This window comes from Lampetra fluviatilis, chromosome 14 (genome assembly GCF_964198595.1).
Source record: "Lampetra fluviatilis chromosome 14, kcLamFluv1.1, whole genome shotgun sequence".
Classification (NCBI taxonomy): Eukaryota; Metazoa; Chordata; class Hyperoartia; order Petromyzontiformes; family Petromyzontidae; genus Lampetra; species Lampetra fluviatilis.
In genome coordinates, this window is record NC_136288.1 from 736,499 (window position 1) to 756,168 (window position 19,670).

At 40.1% G+C, this 19,670-nt stretch overlaps 11 non-coding genes across 11 annotated transcripts; all 11 read left to right on the forward strand.

Moving 5' to 3' along the window:
* The first annotated feature begins 5,534 nt into the window (after positions 1-5,534).
* Positions 5,535-5,606, forward strand: TRNAE-CUC (transfer RNA glutamic acid (anticodon CUC)). The gene has a single exon. It is a non-coding gene; the product is annotated as a tRNA-Glu (tRNA).
* A 1,216-nt stretch (positions 5,607-6,822) lies between these two features.
* On the forward strand, positions 6,823-6,894 carry TRNAE-CUC (transfer RNA glutamic acid (anticodon CUC)). Its single transcript has one exon. It is a non-coding gene; the product is annotated as a tRNA-Glu (tRNA).
* A 1,217-nt stretch (positions 6,895-8,111) lies between these two features.
* TRNAE-CUC (transfer RNA glutamic acid (anticodon CUC)) lies at positions 8,112-8,183 on the forward strand. The gene has a single exon. It is a non-coding gene; the product is annotated as a tRNA-Glu (tRNA).
* A 1,216-nt stretch (positions 8,184-9,399) lies between these two features.
* On the forward strand, positions 9,400-9,471 carry TRNAE-CUC (transfer RNA glutamic acid (anticodon CUC)). Its single transcript has one exon. It is a non-coding gene; the product is annotated as a tRNA-Glu (tRNA).
* Positions 9,472-10,688: 1,217 nt separating this feature from the next.
* On the forward strand, positions 10,689-10,760 carry TRNAE-CUC (transfer RNA glutamic acid (anticodon CUC)). Its single transcript has one exon. It is a non-coding gene; the product is annotated as a tRNA-Glu (tRNA).
* A 1,217-nt stretch (positions 10,761-11,977) lies between these two features.
* Positions 11,978-12,049, forward strand: TRNAE-CUC (transfer RNA glutamic acid (anticodon CUC)). Its single transcript has one exon. It is a non-coding gene; the product is annotated as a tRNA-Glu (tRNA).
* A 1,217-nt stretch (positions 12,050-13,266) lies between these two features.
* TRNAE-CUC (transfer RNA glutamic acid (anticodon CUC)) lies at positions 13,267-13,338 on the forward strand. The gene has a single exon. It is a non-coding gene; the product is annotated as a tRNA-Glu (tRNA).
* A 1,217-nt stretch (positions 13,339-14,555) lies between these two features.
* Positions 14,556-14,627, forward strand: TRNAE-CUC (transfer RNA glutamic acid (anticodon CUC)). The gene has a single exon. It is a non-coding gene; the product is annotated as a tRNA-Glu (tRNA).
* Positions 14,628-15,844: 1,217 nt separating this feature from the next.
* TRNAE-CUC (transfer RNA glutamic acid (anticodon CUC)) lies at positions 15,845-15,916 on the forward strand. The gene has a single exon. It is a non-coding gene; the product is annotated as a tRNA-Glu (tRNA).
* A 1,217-nt stretch (positions 15,917-17,133) lies between these two features.
* On the forward strand, positions 17,134-17,205 carry TRNAE-CUC (transfer RNA glutamic acid (anticodon CUC)). The gene has a single exon. It is a non-coding gene; the product is annotated as a tRNA-Glu (tRNA).
* A 1,216-nt stretch (positions 17,206-18,421) lies between these two features.
* TRNAE-CUC (transfer RNA glutamic acid (anticodon CUC)) lies at positions 18,422-18,493 on the forward strand. Its single transcript has one exon. It is a non-coding gene; the product is annotated as a tRNA-Glu (tRNA).
* The last annotated feature ends 1,177 nt before the right edge of the window (positions 18,494-19,670 follow it).

Genomic DNA, 19,670 nt, shown 5'->3' on the forward strand with positions numbered 1-19,670 from the left:
TTTCGGTTAAGTCACGTCTAAAAATAAAATAATAAATTAAAATAACATATTACGACGTTTCGATTGCAACACAAGCAATCATCATCAGGTATAAAAGAAATAGCAACAAAAATCTAACTAGAAAACTATAGACAGACATACAAGCAGACAGACATCACAACGGCACACAGAGAGAGGACACAAATCGGCACAAAGAGAGGGGTCGTTTCTGTGACGGTCCCTTAAATATAGAGAGGGGGGGCGGGGACGGAGAGAGGGAGGGGGCAGAGAGAATTAGCATATCAATGAGTGTACGGCAACGTACTGCTGTTGCAAGTAAGATGACAATGTGGAACGGGCACGCAAAATTGAAAACGGGCACGCAAAATTGAAAATTAGGAGACAGGCACACGAAAATTAAATAACCTAGCAAAATATCGAAATGTGATGTAATACAACACAGAGAGTCGGTTAACACACAATTAACGCATAGCCTGGTTGATTACGTGTTTCAAAATTTGCTAAGTTAGAATTTTAAGTGTGAAAATTCCAAAGAGAGGACACAGGCAGAGAGAACAAATAGTCAGAAAGAAAAAGGATAAGCTTAAAACTTCCCCGTAGAAGTGGTTGAATCTTAATTTAGGAGCTTTCGTGACTGCAGGAATTATTCTTTGTTTTTTTTCGGTTAAGTCACGTCTAAAAATAAAATAATAAATGACTATTTGTTCTCTCTGCCTGTGTCCTCTCTTTGGAATTTTCACACTTAAAATTCTAACTTAGCAAATTTTGAAACACGTAATCAACCAGGCTATGCGTTAATTGTGTGTTAACCGACTCTCTGTGTTGTATTACATCACATTTCGATATTTTGCTAGGTTATTTAATTTTCGTGTGCCTGTCTCCTAATTTTCAATTTTGCGTGCCCGTTTTCAATTTTGCGTGCCCGTTCCACATTGTCATCTTACTTGCAACAGCAGTACGTTGCCGTACACTCATTGATATGCTAATTCTCTCTGCCCCCTCCCTCTCTCCGTCCCCGCCCCCCCTCTCTATATTTAAGGGACCGTCACAGAAACGACCCCTCTCTTTGTGCCGATTTGTGTCCTCTCTCTGTGTGCCGTTGTGATGTCTGTCTGCTTGTATGTCTGTCTATAGTTTTCTAGTTAGATTTTTGTTGCTATTTCTTTTATACCTGATGATTGCTTGTGTTGCAATCGAAACGTCGTAATATGTTATTTTAATTTTTTATTTTATTTTTAGACGTGACTTAACCGAAAAAAAAACCAAAGAATAATTCCTGCAGTCACGAAAGCTCCTAAATTAAGATTGAACCACTTCTACGGGGAAGTTTTAAGCTTATCCTTTTTCTTTCTGACTATTTGTTCTCTCTGCCTGTGTCCTCTCTTTGGAATTTTCACACTTAAAATTCTAACTTAGCAAATTTTGAAACACGTAATCAACCAGGCTATGCGTTAATTGTGTGTTAACCGACTCTCTGTGTTGTATTACATCACATTTCGATATTTTGCTAGGTTATTTAATTTTCGTGTGCCTGTCTCCTAATTTTCAATTTTGCGTGCCCGTTTTCAATTTTGCGTGCCCGTTCCACATTGTCATCTTACTTGCAACAGCAGTACGTTGCCGTACACTCATTGATATGCTAATTCTCTCTGCCCCCTCCCTCTCTCCGTCCCCGCCCCCCCTCTCTATATTTAAGGGACCGTCACAGAAACGACCCCTCTCTTTGTGCCGATTTGTGTCCTCTCTCTGTGTGCCGTTGTGATGTCTGTCTGCTTGTATGTCTGTCTATAGTTTTCTAGTTAGATTTTTGTTGCTATTTCTTTTATACCTGATGATGATTGCTTGTGTTGCAATCGAAACGTCGTAATATGTTATTTTAATTTATTATTTTATTTTTAGACGTGACTTAACCGAAAAAAAAACCAAAGAATAATTCCTGCAGTCACGAAAGCTCCTAAATTAAGATTGAACCACTTCTACGGGGAAGTTTTAAGCTTATCCTTTTTCTTTCTGACTATTTGTTCTCTCTGCCTGTGTCCTCTCTTTGGAATTTTCACACTTAAAATTCTAACTTAGCAAATTTTGAAACACGTAATCAACCAGGCTATGTGTTAATTGTGTGTTAACCGACTCTCTGTGTTGTATTACATCACATTTCGATATTTTGCTAGGTTATTTATTTTTCGTGTGCCTGTCTCCTAATTTTCAATTTTGCGTGCCCGTTTTCAATTTTGCGTGCCCGTTCCACATTGTCATCTTACTTGCAACAGCAGTACGTTGCCGTACACTCATTGATATGCAAATTCTCTCTGCCCCCTCCCTCTCTCCGTCCCCGCCCCCCCTCTCTATATTTAAGGGACCGTCACAGAAACGACCCCTCTCTTTGTGCCGATTTGTGTCCTCTCTCTGTGTGCCGTTGTGATGTCTGTCTGCTTGTATGTCTGTCTATAGTTTTCTAGTTAGATTTTTGTTGCTATTTCTTTTATACCTGATGATGATTGCTTGTGTTGCAATCGAAACGTCGTAATATGTTATTTTAATTTATTATTTTATTTTTAGACGTGACTTAACCGAAAAAAACCAAAGAATAATTCCTGCAGTCACGAAAGCTCCTAAATTAAGATTGAACCACTTCTACGGGGAAGTTTTAAGCTTATCCTTTTTCTTTCTGACTATTTGTTCTCTCTGCCTGTGTCCTCTCTTTGGAATTTTCACACTTAAAATTCTAACTTAGCAAATTTTGAAACACGTAATCAACCAGGCTATGCGTTAATTGTGTGTTAACCGACTCTCTGTGTTGTATTACATCACATTTCGATATTTTGCTAGGTTATTTAATTTTCGTGTGCCGGTCTCCTAATTTTCAATTTTGCGTGCCCGTTTTCAATTTTGCGTGCCCGTTCCACATTGTCATCTTACTTGCAACAGCAGTACGTTGCCGTACACTCATTGATATGCAAATTCTCTCTGCCCCCTCCCTCTCTCCGTCCCCGCCCCCCCTCTCTATATTTAAGGGACCGTCACAGAAACGACCCCTCTCTTTGTGCCGATTTGTGTCCTCTCTCTGTGTGCCGTTGTGATGTCTGTCTGCTTGTATGTCTGTCTATAGTTTTCTAGTTAGATTTTTGTTGCTATTTCTTTTATACCTGATGATGATTGCTTGTGTTGCAATCGAAACGTCGTAATATGTTATTTTAATTGATTATTTTATTTTTAGACGTGACTTAACCGAAAAAAACCAAAGAATAATTCCTGCAGTCACGAAAGCTCCTAAATTAAGATTGAACCACTTCTACGGGGAAGTTTTAAGCTTATCCTTTTTCTTTCTGACTATTTGTTCTCTCTGCCTGTGTCCTCTCTTTGGAATTTTCACACTTAAAATTCTAACTTAGCAAATTTTGAAACACGTAATCAACCAGGCTATGCGTTAATTGTGTGTTAACCGACTCTCTGTGTTGTATTACATCACATTTCGATATTTTGCTAGGTTATTTAATTTTCGTGTGCCTGTCTCCTAATTTTCAATTTTGCGTGCCCGTTTTCAATTTTGCGTGCCCGTTCCACATTGTCATCTTACTTGCAACAGCAGTACGTTGCCGTACACTCATTGATATGCTAATTCTCTCTGCCCCCTCCCTCTCTCCGTCCCCGCCCCCCCTCTCTATATTTAAGGGACCGTCACAGAAACGACCCCTCTCTTTGTGCCGATTTGTGTCCTCTCTCTGTGTGCCGTTGTGATGTCTGTCTGCTTGTATGTCTGTCTATAGTTTTCTAGTTAGATTTTTGTTGCTATTTCTTTTATACCTGATGATGATTGCTTGTGTTGCAATCGAAACGTCGTAATATGTTATTTTAATTTATTATTTTATTTTTAGACGTGACTTAACCGAAAAAAACCAAAGAATAATTCCTGCAGTCACGAAAGCTCCTAAATTAAGATTGAACCACTTCTACGGGGAAGTTTTAAGCTTATCCTTTTTCTTTCTGACTATTTGTTCTCTCTGCCTGTGTCCTCTCTTTGGAATTTTCACACTTAAAATTCTAACTTAGCAAATTTTGAAACACGTAATCAACCAGGCTATGCGTTAATTGTGTGTTAACCGACTCTCTGTGTTGTATTACATCACATTTCGATATTTTGCTAGGTTATTTAATTTTCGTGTGCCTGTCTCCTAATTTTCAATTTTGCGTGCCCGTTTTCAATTTTGCGTGCCCGTTCCACATTGTCATCTTACTTGCAACAGCAGTACGTTGCCGTACACTCATTGATATGCTAATTCTCTCTGCCCCCTCCCTCTCTCCGTCCCCGCCCCCCCTCTCTATATTTAAGGGACCGTCACAGAAACGACCCCTCTCTTTGTGCCGATTTGTGTCCTCTCTCTGTGTGCCGTTGTGATGTCTGTCTGCTTGTATGTCTGTCTATAGTTTTCTAGTTAGATTTTTGTTGCTATTTCTTTTATACCTGATGATGATTGCTTGTGTTGCAATCGAAACGTCGTAATATGTTATTTTAATTTATTATTTTATTTTTAGACGTGACTTAACCGAAAAAACCAAACAAAAGAATCTCTTATGGTCTCACGATTCCACGTAAATCTCGTGAACAGATTCCAATGCACCATCAACTCTCGAGCGAGCTCCCGGTGTTGGAGGTGCCAGGATAGCAGGACACGTGGAGGCACCTCCAACAGCTTCACTGGTAGTCTAGTGGTTAGGATTTGCCATTTCACCGCAGCGGCCTGGGTAAGAATCCCTGTCAAAGAACACTTTTTACGTAAATAAAAAAGTTAACTATTTTTTTACTTAAAACTTTCGTGACTGCAGGAATTCATATTCTTGGTTCGTTAGGTAAAGTCATGTAAATAAAAAACAAAAAATAATAAAAAATGCATTTAAAAAAAATAAAAAAATGAAAAAATATAAAAATGCATAGAAAATTATGAAAGAAAAAAACCAACAATAAAAAGAGTTAAATACAATTAAAAATGCGAAGGTTTTTTGCTTTTATTATTTTCAATTAATTTTTAATTTTGTCTTCGTATGTTTTTATTGTATGGTTTTTTGCTTTTATGATTTTCCATTCATTTTTTATTTTTGTTGCTATGAAAAAATATTGTCCTTTGTATTTTGTTTGCTTTTTATTTCTATTTACGTGACTTTACCGAATTAATCAATAATATACATACTTTTAATTCAGGCATTCGTGGAACTGCTTTGAAAATGAAACCAAAATACTATTTCCCTCACGGGGATTCGATCCCGAGCGGGGGCGGAGGGAGCGCCAAAACCTAACCAGTTGCCACACCAGAGAAATTGGTGATTGTGCCTCCACGTGTCCTGCTGTCCCGCATTATCACCAGGCTTGAACTTCTACTGCTGACCGAAGGTGTTCCTAGGCAGTCGCCATCTCTTATGGTATCACGATTCCACAGTCAATCCCGTGAACAGATTCCATTGATCCATCAACTCTCGAGCGAGCTCCCGGTGTTGGAGGTGCCAGGACAGCAGGACATGTGGAGATACCTTAACCAGCTTCCCTGGTGGTCTAGTGGTTAGGATTCGGCGCTCTCACTGCCGCGGCCCGGGTTCGATTCCCGGTCAGGGAACTCTTTTTTATAAGCAATAAAAAAGTTATTTTCTTCTTTACGGAAAAGTGTAACTGCTTTAAAAAATACACCAAGAGCCTCATTCCGTGACAGCGAACTGAATCCAGACCGCAGCACTGAGAGCTTCAAATTTTAATCACCAGACCACCAGGGAAGTTGTTAGATGTACCTCCACGTGTCCTGCTGTCCCGCATCATCATCAGGCTTGATCTTCGATTGCTGACTGAAGTGTTCCCCAGGCAGTCGCCATCTCTTATGGTCTCACGATTCCACGTAAATCTCGTGAACAGATTCCAATGCACCATCAACTCTCGAGCGAGCTCCCGGTGTTAGAGGTGCCAGGATAGCAGGACACGTGGAGGCACCTCCAACAGCTTCACTGGTAGTCTAGTGGTTAGGATTTGCCATTTCACCGCAGCGGCCTGGGTAAGAATCCCTGTCAAAGAACACTTTTTACGTAAATAAAAAGTTAACTATTTTTTTACTTAAAACTTTCGTGACTGCAGGAATTCATATTCTTGGTTCGTTAGGTAAAGTCATGTAAATAAAAAAACAAAAAATAATAAAAAATGCATTTAAAAAGAATAAAAATAAAATAAATATAAAAATGCATTGAAAATTACGAAAGAAAAAAACCAACAATAAAAAGAGTTAAATACAATTAAAAATGCGAAGGTTTTTTGCTTTTATTATTTTCAATTAATTTTTAATTTTGTCTTCGTATGTTTTTATTGTATGGTTTTTTGCTTTAATGATTTTCCATTCATTTTTTATTTTTGTTGCTATGAAAAAATATTGTCCTTTGTATTTTGTTTGCTTTTTATTTCTATTTACGTGACTTTACCGAATTAATCAATAATATACATACTTTTAATTCAGGCATTCGTGGAACTGCTTTGAAAATGAAACCAAAATACTATTTCCCTCACGGGGATTCGAGCCCGAGTGGGGGCGGAGGGAGCGCCAAAACCTAACCAGTTGCCACACCAGAGAAATTGGTGATTGTGCCTCCACGTGTCCTGCTGTCCCGCATTATCACCAGGCTTGAACTTCTACTGCTGACCGAAGGTGTTCCTAGGCAGTCGCCATCTCTTATGGTATCACGATTCCACAGTCAATCCCGTGAACAGATTCCATTGATCCATCAACTCTCGAGCGAGCTCCCGGTGTTGGAGGTGCCAGGACAGCAGGACATGTGGAGACACCTTATCCAGCTTCCCTGGTGGTCTAGTGGTTAGGATTCGGCGCTCTCACCGCCGCGGCCCGGGTTCGATTCCCGGTCAGGGAACTCTTTTTTATAAGCAATAAAAAAAGTTATTTTCTTCTTTACGGAAAAGTGTAACTGCTTTAAAAAAGCCACCAAGAGCCTCATTCCGTGACAGGGAACTGAATCCAGACCGCAGCACTGAGAGCTTCGAATTTTAATCACCAGACCACCAGGGAAGTTGTTAGATGTACCTCCACGTGTCCTGCTGTCCCGCATCATCATCAGGCTTGATCTTCGATTGCTGACTGAAGTGTTCCCCAGGCAGTCGCCATCTCTTATGGTCTCACGATTCCACGTAAATCTCGTGAACAGATTCCAATGCACCATCAACTCTCGAGCGAGCTCCCGGTGTTGGAGGTGCCAGGATAGCAGGACACGTGGAGGCACCTCCAACAGCTTCACTGGTAGTCTAGTGGTTAGGATTTGCCATTTCACCGCAGCGGCCTGGGTAAGAATCCCTGTCAAAGAACACTTTTTACGTAAATAAAAAAGTTAACTATTTTTTTACTTAAAACTTTCGTGACTGCAGGAATTCATATTCTTGGTTCGTTAGGTAAAGTCATGTAAATAAAAAACAAAAAATAATAAAAAATGCATTTAAAAAAAATAAAAATAAAATAAATATAAAAATGCATTGAAAATTATGAAAGAAAAAAACCAACAATAAAAAGAGTTAAATACAATTAAAAATGCGAAGGTTTTTTGCTTTTATTATTTTCAATTAATTTTTAATTTTGTCTTCGTATGTTTTTATTGTATGGTTTTTTGCTTTTATGATTTTCCATTCATTTTTTATTTTTGTTGCTATGAAAAAATATTGTCCTTTGTATTTTGTTTGCTTTTTATTTCTATTTACGTGACTTTACCGAATTAATCAATAATATACATACTTTTAATTCAGGCATTCGTGGAACTGCTTTGAAAATGAAACCAAAATACTATTTCCCTCACGGGGATTCGATCCCGAGCGGGGGCGGAGGGAGCGCCAAAACCTAACCAGTTGCCACACCAGAGAAATTGGTGATTGTGCCTCCACGTGTCCTGCTGTCCCGCATTATCACCAGGCTTGAACTTCTACTGCTGACCGAAGGTGTTCCTAGGCAGTCGCCATCTCTTATGGTATCACGATTCCACAGTCAATCCCGTGAACAGATTCCATTGATCCATCAACTCTCGAGCGAGCTCCCGGTGTTGGAGGTGCCAGGACAGCAGGACATGTGGAGACACCTTAACCAGCTTCCCTGGTGGTCTAGTGGTTAGGATTCGGCGCTCTCACCGCCGCGGCCCGGGTTCGATTCCCGGTCAGGGAACTCTTTTTTATAAGCAATAAAAAAAGTTATTTTCTTCTTTACGGAAAAGTGTAACTGCTTTAAAAAAGACACCAAGAGCCTCATTCCGTGACAGCGAACTGAATCCAGACCGCAGCACTGAGAGCTTCGAATTTTAATCACCAGATCACCAGGGAAGTTGTTAGATGTACCTCCACGTGTCCTGCTGTCCCGCATCATCATCAGGCTTGATCTTCGATTGCTGACTGAAGTGTTCCCCAGGCAGTCGCCATCTCTTATGGTCTCACGATTCCACGTAAATCTCGTGAACAGATTCCAATGCACCATCAACTCTCGAGCGAGCTCCCGGTGTTGGAGGTGCCAGGATAGCAGGACACGTGGAGGCACCTCCAACAGCTTCACTGGTAGTCTAGTGGTTAGGATTTGCCATTTCACCGCAGCGGCCTGGGTAAGAATCCCTGTCAAAGAACACTTTTTACGTAAATAAAAAAGTTAACTATTTTTTTACTTAAAACTTTCGTGACTGCAGGAATTCATATTCTTGGTTCGTTAGGTAAAGTCATGTAAATAAAAAACAAAAAATAATAAAAAATGCATTTAAAAAGAATAAAAATAAAATAAATATAAAAATGCATTGAAAATTATGAAAGAAAAAAACCAACAATAAAAAGAGTTAAATACAATTAAAAATGCGAAGGTTTTTTGCTTTTATTATTTTCAATTAATTTTTAATTTTGTCTTCGTATGTTTTTATTGTATGGTTTTTTGCTTTAATGATTTCCATTCATTTTTTATTTTTGTTGCTATGAAAAAATATTGTCCTTTGTATTTTGTTTGCTTTTTATTTCTATTTACGTGACTTTACCGAATTAATCAATAATATACATACTTTTAATTCAGGCATTCGTGGAACTGCTTTGAAAATGAAACCAAAATACTATTTCCCTCACGGGGATTCGATCCCGAGCGGGGGCGGAGGGAGCGCCAAAACCTAACCAGTTGCCACACCAGAGAAAGTGGTGATTGTGCCTCCACGTGTCCTGCTGTCCCGCATTATCACCAGGCTTGAACTTCTACTGCTGACCGAAGGTGTTCCTAGGCAGTCGCCATCTCTTATGGTATCACGATTCCACAGTCAATCCCGTGAACAGATTCCATTGATCCATCAACTCTCGAGCGAGCTCCCGGTGTTGGAGGTGCCAGGACAGCAGGACATGTGGAGACACCTTAACCAGCTTCCCTGGTGGTCTAGTGGTTAGGATTCGGCGCTCTCACCGCCGCGGCCCGGGTTCGATTCCCGGTCAGGGAACTCTTTTTTATAAGCAATAAAAAAAGTTATTTTCTTCTTTACGGAAAAGTGTAACTGCTTTAAAAAAGACACCAAGAGCCTCATTCCGTGACAGCGAACTGAATCCAGACCGCAGCACTGAGAGCTTCGAATTTTAATCACCAGACCACCAGGGAAGTTGTTAGATGTACCTCCACGTGTCCTGCTGTCCCGCATCAACATCAGGCTTGATCTTCGATTGCTGACTGAAGTGTTCCCCAGGCAGTCGCCATCTCTTATGGTCTCACGATTCCACGTAAATCTCGTGAACAGATTCCAATGCACCATCAACTCTCGAGCGAGCTCCCGGTGTTGGAGGTGCCAGGATAGCAGGACACGTGGAGGCACCTCCAACAGCTTCACTGGTAGTCTAGTGGTTAGGATTTGCCATTTCACCGCAGCGGCCTGGGTAAGAATCCCTGTCAAAGAACACTTTTTACGTAAATAAAAAAGTTAACTATTTTTTTACTTAAAACTTTCGTGACTGCAGGAATTCATATTCTTGGTTCGTTAGGTAAAGTCATGTAAATAAAAAACAAAAAATAATAAAAAAATGCATTTAAAAAGAATAAAAATAAAATAAATATAAAAATGCATTGAAAATTATGAAAGAAAAAACCAACAATAAAAATAGTTAAATACAATTAAAAATGCGAAGGTTTTTTGCTTTTATTATTTTCAATTAATTTTTAATTTTGTCTTCGTATGTTTTTATTGTATGGTTTTTTGCTTTTATGATTTTCCATTCATTTTTTATTTTTGTTGCTATGAAAAAATATTGTCCTTTGTATTTTGTTTGCTTTTTATTTCTATTTACGTGGCTTTACCGAATTAATCAATAATATACATACTTTTAATTCAGGCATTCGTGGAACTGCTTTGAAAATGAAACCAAAATACTATTTCCCTCACGGGGATTCGATCCCGAGCGGGGGCGGAGGGAGCGCCAAAACCTAACCAGTTGCCACACCAGAGAAATTGGTGATTGTGCCTCCACTTGTCCTGCTGTCCCGCATTATCACCAGGCTTGAACTTCTACTGCTGACCGAAGGTGTTCCTAGGCAGTCGCCATCTCTTATGGTATCACGATTCCACAGTCAATCCCGTGAACAGATTCCATTGATCCATCAACTCTCGAGCGAGCTCCCGGTGTTGGAGGTGCCAGGACAGCAGGACATGTGGAGACACCTTAACCAGCTTCCCTGGTGGTCTAGTGGTTAGGATTCGGCGCTCTCACCGCCGTGGCCCGGGTTCGATTCCCGGTCAGGGAACTCTTTTTTATAAGCAATAAAAAAAGTTATTTTCTTCTTTACGGAAAAGTGTAACTGCTTTAAAAAAGACACCAAGAGCCTCCTTCCGTGACAGCGAACTGAATCCAGACCGCAGCACTGAGAGCTTCGAATTTTAATCACCAGACCACCAGGGAAGTTGTTAGATGTACCTCCACGTGTCCTGCTGTCCCGCATCATCATCAGGCTTGATCTTCGATTGCTGACTGAAGTGTTCCCCAGGCAGTCGCCATCTCTTATGGTCTCACGATTCCACGTAAATCTCGTGAACAGATTCCAATGCACCATCAACTCTCGAGCGAGCTCCCGGTGTTGGAGGTGCCAGGATAGCAGGACACGTGGAGGCACCTCCAACAGCTTCACTGGTAGTCTAGTGGTTAGGATTTGCCATTTCACCGCAGCGGCCTGGGTAAGAATCCCTGTCAAATAACACTTTTTACGTAAATAAAAAAGTTAACTATTTTTTTACTTAAAACTTTCGTGACTGCAGGAATTCATATTCTTGGTTCGTTAGGTAAAGTCATGTAAATAAAAAACAAAAAATAATAAAAAATGCATTTAAAAATAATACAAATAAAATAAATATAAAAATGCATTGAAAATTATGAAAGAAAAAAACCAACAATAAAAAGAGTTAAATACAATTAAAAATGCGAAGGTTTTTTGCTTTTATTATTTTCAATTAATTTTTAATTTTGTCTTCGTATGTTTTTATTGTATGGTTTTTTGCTTTAATGATTTTCCATTCATTTTTTATTTTTGTTGCTATGAAAAAATATTGTCCTTTGTATTTTGTTTGCTTTTTATTTCTATTTACGTGACTTTACCGAATTAATCAATAATATACATACTTTTAATTCAGGCATTCGTGGAACTGCTTTGAAAATGAAACCAAAATACTATTTCCCTCACGGGGATTCGAGCCCGAGTGGGGGCGGAGGGAGCGCCAAAACCTAACCAGTTGCCACACCAGAGAAATTGGTGATTGTGCCTCCACGTGTCCTGCTGTCCCGCATTATCACCAGGCTTGAACTTCTACTGCTGACCGAAGGTGTTCCTAGGCAGTCGCCATCTCTTATGGTATCACGATTCCACAGTCAATCCCGTGAACAGATTCCATTGATCCATCAACTCTCGAGCGAGCTCCCGGTGTTGGAGGTGCCAGGACAGCAGGACATGTGGAGACACCTTAACAGGCTTCCCTGGTGGTCTAGTGGTTAGGATTCGGCGCTCTCACCGCCGCGGCCCGGGTTCGATTCCCGGTCAGGGAACTCTTTTTTATAAGCAATAAAAAAAGTTATTTTCTTCTTTACGGAAAAGTGTAACTGCTTTAAAAAAGACACCAAGAGCCTCATTCCGTGACAGCGAACTGAATCCAGACCGCAGCACTGAGAGCTTCGAATTTTAATCACCAGACCACCAGGGAAGTTGTTAGATGTACCTCCACGTGTCCTGCTGTCCCGCATCAACATCAGGCTTGATCTTCGATTGCTGACTGAAGTGTTCCCCAGGCAGTCGCCATCTCTTATGGTCTCACGATTCCACGTAAATCTCGTGAACAGATTCCAATACACCATCAACTCTCGAGCGAGCTCCCGGTGTTGGAGGTGCCAGGATAGCAGGACACGTGGAGGCACCTCCAACAGCTTCACTGGTAGTCTAGTGGTTAGGATTTGCCATTTCACCGCAGCGGCCTGGGTAAGAATCCCTGTCAAAGAACACTTTTTACGTAAATAAAAAAGTTAACTATTTTTTTACTTAAAACTTTCGTGACTGCAGGAATTCATATTCTTGGTTCGTTAGGTAAAGTCATGTAAATAAAAAACAAAAAATAATAAAAAAATGCATTTAAAAAGAATAAAAATAAAATAAATATAAAAATGCATTGAAAATTATGAAAGAAAAAACCAACAATAAAAATAGTTAAATACAATTAAAAATGCGAAGGTTTTTTGCTTTTATTATTTTCAATTAATTTTTAATTTTGTCTTCGTATGTTTTTATTGTATGGTTTTTTGCTTTTATGATTTTCCATTCATTTTTTATTTTTGTTGCTATGAAAAAATATTGTCCTTTGTATTTTGTTTGCTTTTTATTTCTATTTACGTGGCTTTACCGAATTAATCAATAATATACATACTTTTAATTCAGGCATTCGTGGAACTGCTTTGAAAATGAAACCAAAATACTATTTCCCTCACGGGGATTCGATCCCGAGCGGGGGCGGAGGGAGCGCCAAAACCTAACCAGTTGCCACACCAGAGAAATTGGTGATTGTACCTCCACTTGTCCTGCTGTCCCGCATTATCACCAGGCTTGAACTTCTACTGCTGACCGAAGGTGTTCCTAGGCAGTCGCCATCTCTTATGGTATCACGATTCCACAGTCAATCCCGTGAACAGATTCCATTGATCCATCAACTCTCGAGCGAGCTCCCGGTGTTGGAGGTGCCAGGACAGCAGGACATGTGGAGACACGTTAACCAGCTTCCCTGGTGGTCTAGTGGTTAGGATTCGGCGCTCTCACCGCCGTGGCCCGGGTTCGATTCCCGGTCAGGGAACTCTTTTTTATAAGCAATAAAAAAAGTTATTTTCTTCTTTACGGAAAAGTGTAACTGCTTTAAAAAAGACACCAAGAGCCTCATTCCGTGACAGCGAACTGAATCCAGACCGCAGCACTGAGAGCTTCGAATTTTAATCACCAGACCACCAGGGAAGTTGTTAGATGTACCTCCACGTGTCCTGCTGTCCCGCATCATCATCAGGCTTGATCTTCGATTGCTGACTGAAGTGTTCCCCAGGCAGTCGCCATCTCTTATGGTCTCACGATTCCACGTAAATCTCGTGAACAGATTCCAATGCACCATCAACTCTCGAGCGAGCTCCCGGTGTTGGAGGTGCCAGGATAGCAGGACACGTGGAGGCACCTCCAACAGCTTCACTGGTAGTCTAGTGGTTAGGATTTGCCATTTCACCGCAGCGGCCTGGGTAAGAATCCCTGTCAAATAACACTTTTTACGTAAATAAAAAAGTTAACTATTTTTTTACTTAAAACTTTCGTGACTGCAGGAATTCATATTCTTGGTTCGTTAGGTAAAGTCATGTAAATAAAAAACAAAAAATAATAAAAAATGCATTTAAAAAGAATAAAAATAAAATAAATATAAAAATGCATTGAAAATTATGAAAGAAAAAAACCAACAATAAAAAGAGTTAAATACAATTAAAAATGCGAAGGTTTTTTGCTTTTATTATTTTCAATTAATTTTTAATTTTGCCTTCGTATGTTTTTATTGTATGGTTTTTTGCTTTAATGATTTTCCATTCATTTTTTATTTTTGTTGCTATGAAAAAATATTGTCCTTTGTATTTTGTTTGCTTTTTATTTCTATTTACGTGACTTTACCGAATTAATCAATAATATACATACTTTTAATTCAGGCATTCGTGGAACTGCTTTGAAAATGAAACCAAAATACTATTTCCCTCACGGGGATTCGAGCCCGAGTGGGGGCGGAGGGAGCGCCAAAACCTAACCAGTTGCCACACCAGAGAAATTGCTGATTGTGCCTCCACGTGTCCTGCTGTCCCGCATTATCACCAGGCTTGAACTTCTACTGCTGACCGAAGGTGTTCCCAGGCAGTCGCCATCTCTTATGGTATCACGATTCCACAGTCAATCCCGTGAACAGATTCCATTGATCCATCAACTCTCGAGCGAGCTCCCGGTGTTGGAGGTGCCAGGACAGCAGGACATGTGGAGACACCTTAACCAGCTTCCCTGGTGGTCTAGTGGTTAGGATTCGGCGCTCTCACCGCCGCGGCCCGGGTTCGATTCCCGGTCAGGGAACTCTTTTTTATAAGCAATAAAAAAAGTTATTTTCTTCTTTACGGAAAAGTGTAACTGCTTTAAAAAAGCCACCAAGAGCCTCATTCCGTGACAGGGAACTGAATCCAGACCGCAGCACTGAGAGCTTCGAATTTTAATCACCAGACCACCAGGGAAGTTGTTAGATGTACCTCCACGTGTCCTGCTGTCCCGCATCATCATCAGGCTTGATCTTCGATTGCTGACTGAAGTGTTCCCCAGGCAGTCGCCATCTCTTATGGTCTCACGATTCCACGTAAATCTCGTGAACAGATTCCAATGCACCATCAACTCTCGAGCGAGCTCCCGGTGTTGGAGGTGCCAGGATAGCAGGACACGTGGAGGCACCTCCAACAGCTTCACTGGTAGTCTAGTGGTTAGGATTTGCCATTTCACCGCAGCGGCCTGGGTAAGAATCCCTGTCAAAGAACACTTTTTACGTAAATAAAAAAGTTAACTATTTTTTTACTTAAAACTTTCGTGACTGCAGGAATTCATATTCTTGGTTCGTTAGGTAAAGTCATGTAAATTAAAAACAAAAAATAATAAAAAATGCATTTAAAAAGAATAAAAATAAAATAAATATAAAAATGCATTGAAAATTATGAAAGAAAAAAACCAACAATAAAAAGAGTTAAATACAATTAAAAATGCGAAGGTTTTTTGCTTTTATTATTTTCAATTAATTTTTAATTTTGTCTTCGTATGTTTTTATTGTATGGTTTTTTGCTTTAATGATTTTCCATTCATTTTTTATTTTTGTTGCTATGAAAAAATATTGTCCTTTGTATTTTGTTTGCTTTTTATTTCTATTTACGTGACTTTACCGAATTAATCAATAATATACATACTTTTAATTCAGGCATTCGTGGAACTGCTTTGAAAATGAAACCAAAATACTATTTCCCTCACGGGGATTCGAGCCCGAGTGGGGGCGGAGGGAGCGCCAAAACCTAACCAGTTGCCACACCAGAGAAATTGGTGATTGTGCCTCCACGTGTCCTGCTGTCCCGCATTATCACCAGGCTTGAACTTCTACTGCTGACCGAAGGTGTTCCTAGGCAGTCGCCATCTCTTATGGTATCACGATTCCACAGTCAATCCCGTGAACAGATTCCATTGATCCATCAACTCTCGAGCGAGCTCCCGGTGTTGGAGGTGCCAGGACAGCAGAACATGTGGAGACACCTTATCCAGCTTCCCTGGTGGTCTAGTGGTTAGGATTCGGCGCTCTCACCGCCGCGGCCCGGGTTCGATTCCCGGTCAGGGAACTCTTTTTTATAAGCAATAAAAAAAGTTATTTTCTTCTTTACGGAAAAGTGTAACTGCTTTAAAAAAGCCACCAAGAGCCTCATTCCGTGACAGGGAACTGAATCCAGACCGCAGCACTGAGAGCTTCGAATTTTAATCACCAGACCACCAGGGAAGTTGTTAGATGTACCTCCACGTGTCCTGCTGTCCCGCATCATCATCAGGCTTGATCTTCGATTGCTGACTGAAGTGTTCCCCAGGCAGTCGCCATCTCTTATGGTCTCACGATTCCACGTAAATCTCGTGAACAGATTCCAATGCACCATCAACTCTCGAGCGAGCTCCCGGTGTTGGAGGTGCCAGGATAGCAGGACACGTGGAGGCACCTCCAACAGCTTCACTGGTAGTCTAGTGGTTAGGATTTGCCATTTCACCGCAGCGGCCTGGGTAAGAATCCCTGTCAAAGAACACTTTTTACGTAAATAAAAAAGTTAACTATTTTTTTACTTAAAACTTTCGTGACTGCAGGAATTCATATTCTTGGTTCGTTAGGTAAAGTCATGTAAATAAAAAACAAAAAATAATAAAAAATGCATTTAAAAAAAATAAAAATAAAATAAATATAAAAATGCATTGAAAATTATGAAAGAAAAAAAACAACAATAAAAAGAGTTAAATACAATTAAAAATGCGAAGGTTTTTTGCTTTTATTATTTTCAATTAATTTTTAATTTTGTCTTCGTATGTTTTTATTGTATGGTTTTTTGCTTTTATGATTTTCCATTCATTTTTTATTTTTGTTGCTATGAAAAAATATTGTCCTTTGTATTTTGTTTGCTTTTTATTTCTATTTACGTGACTTTACCGAATTAATCAATAATATACATACTTTTAATTCAGGCATTCGTGGAACTGCTTTGAAAATGAAACCAAAATACTATTTCCCTCACGGGGATTCGATCCCGAGCGGGGGCGGAGGGAGCGCCAAAACCTAACCAGTTGCCACACCAGAGAAATTGGTGATTGTGCCTCCACGTGTCCTGCTGTCCCGCATTATCACCAGGCTTGAACTTCTACTGCTGACCGAAGGTGTTCCTAGGCAGTCGCCATCTCTTATGGTATCACGATTCCACAGTCAATCCCGTGAACAGATTCCATTGATCCATCAACTCTCGAGCGAGCTCCCGGTGTTGGAGGTGCCAGGACAGCAGGACATGTGGAGACACCTTAACCAGCTTCCCTGGTGGTCTAGTGGTTAGGATTCGGCGCTCTCACCGCCGCGGCCCGGGTTCGATTCCCGGTCAGGGAACTCTTTTTTATAAGCAATAAAAAAAGTTATTTTCTTCTTTACGGAAAAGTGTAACTGCTTTAAAAAAGACACCAAGAGCCTCATTCCGTGACAGCGAACTGAATCCAGACCGCAGCACTGAGAGCTTCGAATTTTAATCACCAGATCACCAGGGAAGTTGTTAGATGTACCTCCACGTGTCCTGCTGTCCCGCATCATCATCAGGCTTGATCTTCGATTGCTGACTGAAGTGTTCCCCAGGCAGTCGCCATCTCTTATGGTCTCACGATTCCACGTAAATCTCGTGAACAGATTCCAATGCACCATCAACTCTCGAGCGAGCTCCCGGTGTTGGAGGTGCCAGGATAGCAGGACACGTGGAGGCACCTCCAACAGCTTCACTGGTAGTCTAGTGGTTAGGATTTGCCATTTCACCGCAGCGGCCTGGGTAAGAATCCCTGTCAAAGAACACTTTTTACGTAAATAAAAAAGTTAACTATTTTTTTACTTAAAACTTTCGTGACTGCAGGAATTCATATTCTTGGTTCGTTAGGTAAAGTCATGTAAATAAAAAACAAAAAATAATAAAAAATGCATTTAAAAAGAATAAAAATAAAATAAATATAAAAATGCATTGAAAATTATGAAAGAAAAAAACCAACAATAAAAAGAGTTAAATACAATTAAAAATGCGAAGGTTTTTTGCTTTTATTATTTTCAATTAATTTTTAATTTTGTCTTCGTATGTTTTTATTGTATGGTTTTTTGCTTTAATGATTTCCATTCATTTTTTATTTTTGTTGCTATGAAAAAATATTGTCCTTTATATTTTGTTTGCTTTTTATTTCTATTTACGTGACTTTACCGAATTAATCAATAATATACATACTTTTAATTCAGGCATTCGTGGAACTGCTTTGAAAATGAAACCAAAATACTATTTCCCTCACGGGGATTCGATCCCGAGCGGGGGCGGAGGGAGCGCCAAAACCTAACCAGTTGCCACACCAGAGAAAGTGGTGATTGTGCCTCCACGTGTCCTGCTGTCCCGCATTATCACCAGGCTTGAACTTCTACTGCTGACCGAAGGTGTTCCTAGGCAGTCGCCATCTCTTATGGTATCACGATTCCACAGTCAATCCCGTGAACAGATTCCATTGATCCATCAACTCTCGAGCGAGCTCCCGGTGTTGGAGGTGCCAGGACAGCAGGACATGTGGAGACACCTTAACCAGCTTCCCTGGTGGTCTAGTGGTTAGGATTCGGCGCTCTCACCGCCGCGGCCCGGGTTCGATTCCCGGTCAGGGAACTCTTTTTTATAAGCAATAAAAAAAGTTATTTTCTTCTTTACGGAAAAGTGTAACTGCTTTAAAAAAGACACCAAGAGCCTCATTCCGTGACAGCGAACTGAATCCAGACCGCAGCACTGAGAGCTTCGAATTTTAATCACCAGACCACCAGGGAAGTTGTTAGATGTACCTCCACGTGTCCTGCTGTCCCGCATCAACATCAGGCTTGATCTTCGATTGCTGACTGAAGTGTTCCCCAGGCAGTCGCCATCTCTTATGGTCTCACGATTCCACGTAAATCTCGTGAACAGATTCCAATGCACCATCAACTCTCGAGCGAGCTCCCGGTGTTGGAGGTGCCAGGATAGCAGGACACGTGGAGGCACCTCCAACAGCTTCACTGGTAGTCTAGTGGTTAGGATTTGCCATTTCACCGCAGCGGCCTGGGTAAGAATCCCTGTCAAAGAACACTTTTTACGTAAATAAAAAAGTTAACTATTTTTTTACTTAAAACTTTCGTGACTGCAGGAATTCATATTCTTGGTTCGTTAGGTAAAGTCATGTAAATAAAAAACAAAAAATAATAAAAAAATGCATTTAAAAAGAATAAAAATAAAATAAATATAAAAATGCATTGAAAATTATGAAAGAAAAAACCAACAATAAAAATAGTTAAATACAATTAAAAATGCGAAGGTTTTTTGCTTTTATTATTTTCAATTAATTTTTAATTTTGTCTTCGTATGTTTTTATTGTATGGTTTTTTGCTTTTATGATTTTCCATTCATTTTTTATTTTTGTTGCTATGAAAAAATATTGTCCTTTGTATTTTGTTTGCTTTTTATTTCTATTTACGTGGCTTTACCGAATTAATCAATAATATACATACTTTTAATTCAGGCATTCGTGGAACTGCTTTGAAAATGAAACCAAAATACTATTTCCCTCACGGGGATTCGATCCCGAGCGGGGGCGGAGGGAGCGCCAAAACCTAACCAGTTGCCACACCAGAGAAATTGGTGATTGTGCCTCCACTTGTCCTGCTGTCCCGCATTATCACCAGGCTTGAACTTCTACTGCTGACCGAAGGTGTTCCTAGGCAGTCGCCATCTCTTATGGTATCACGATTCCACAGTCAATCCCGTGAACAGATTCCATTGATCCATCAACTCTCGAGCGAGCTCCCGGTGTTGGAGG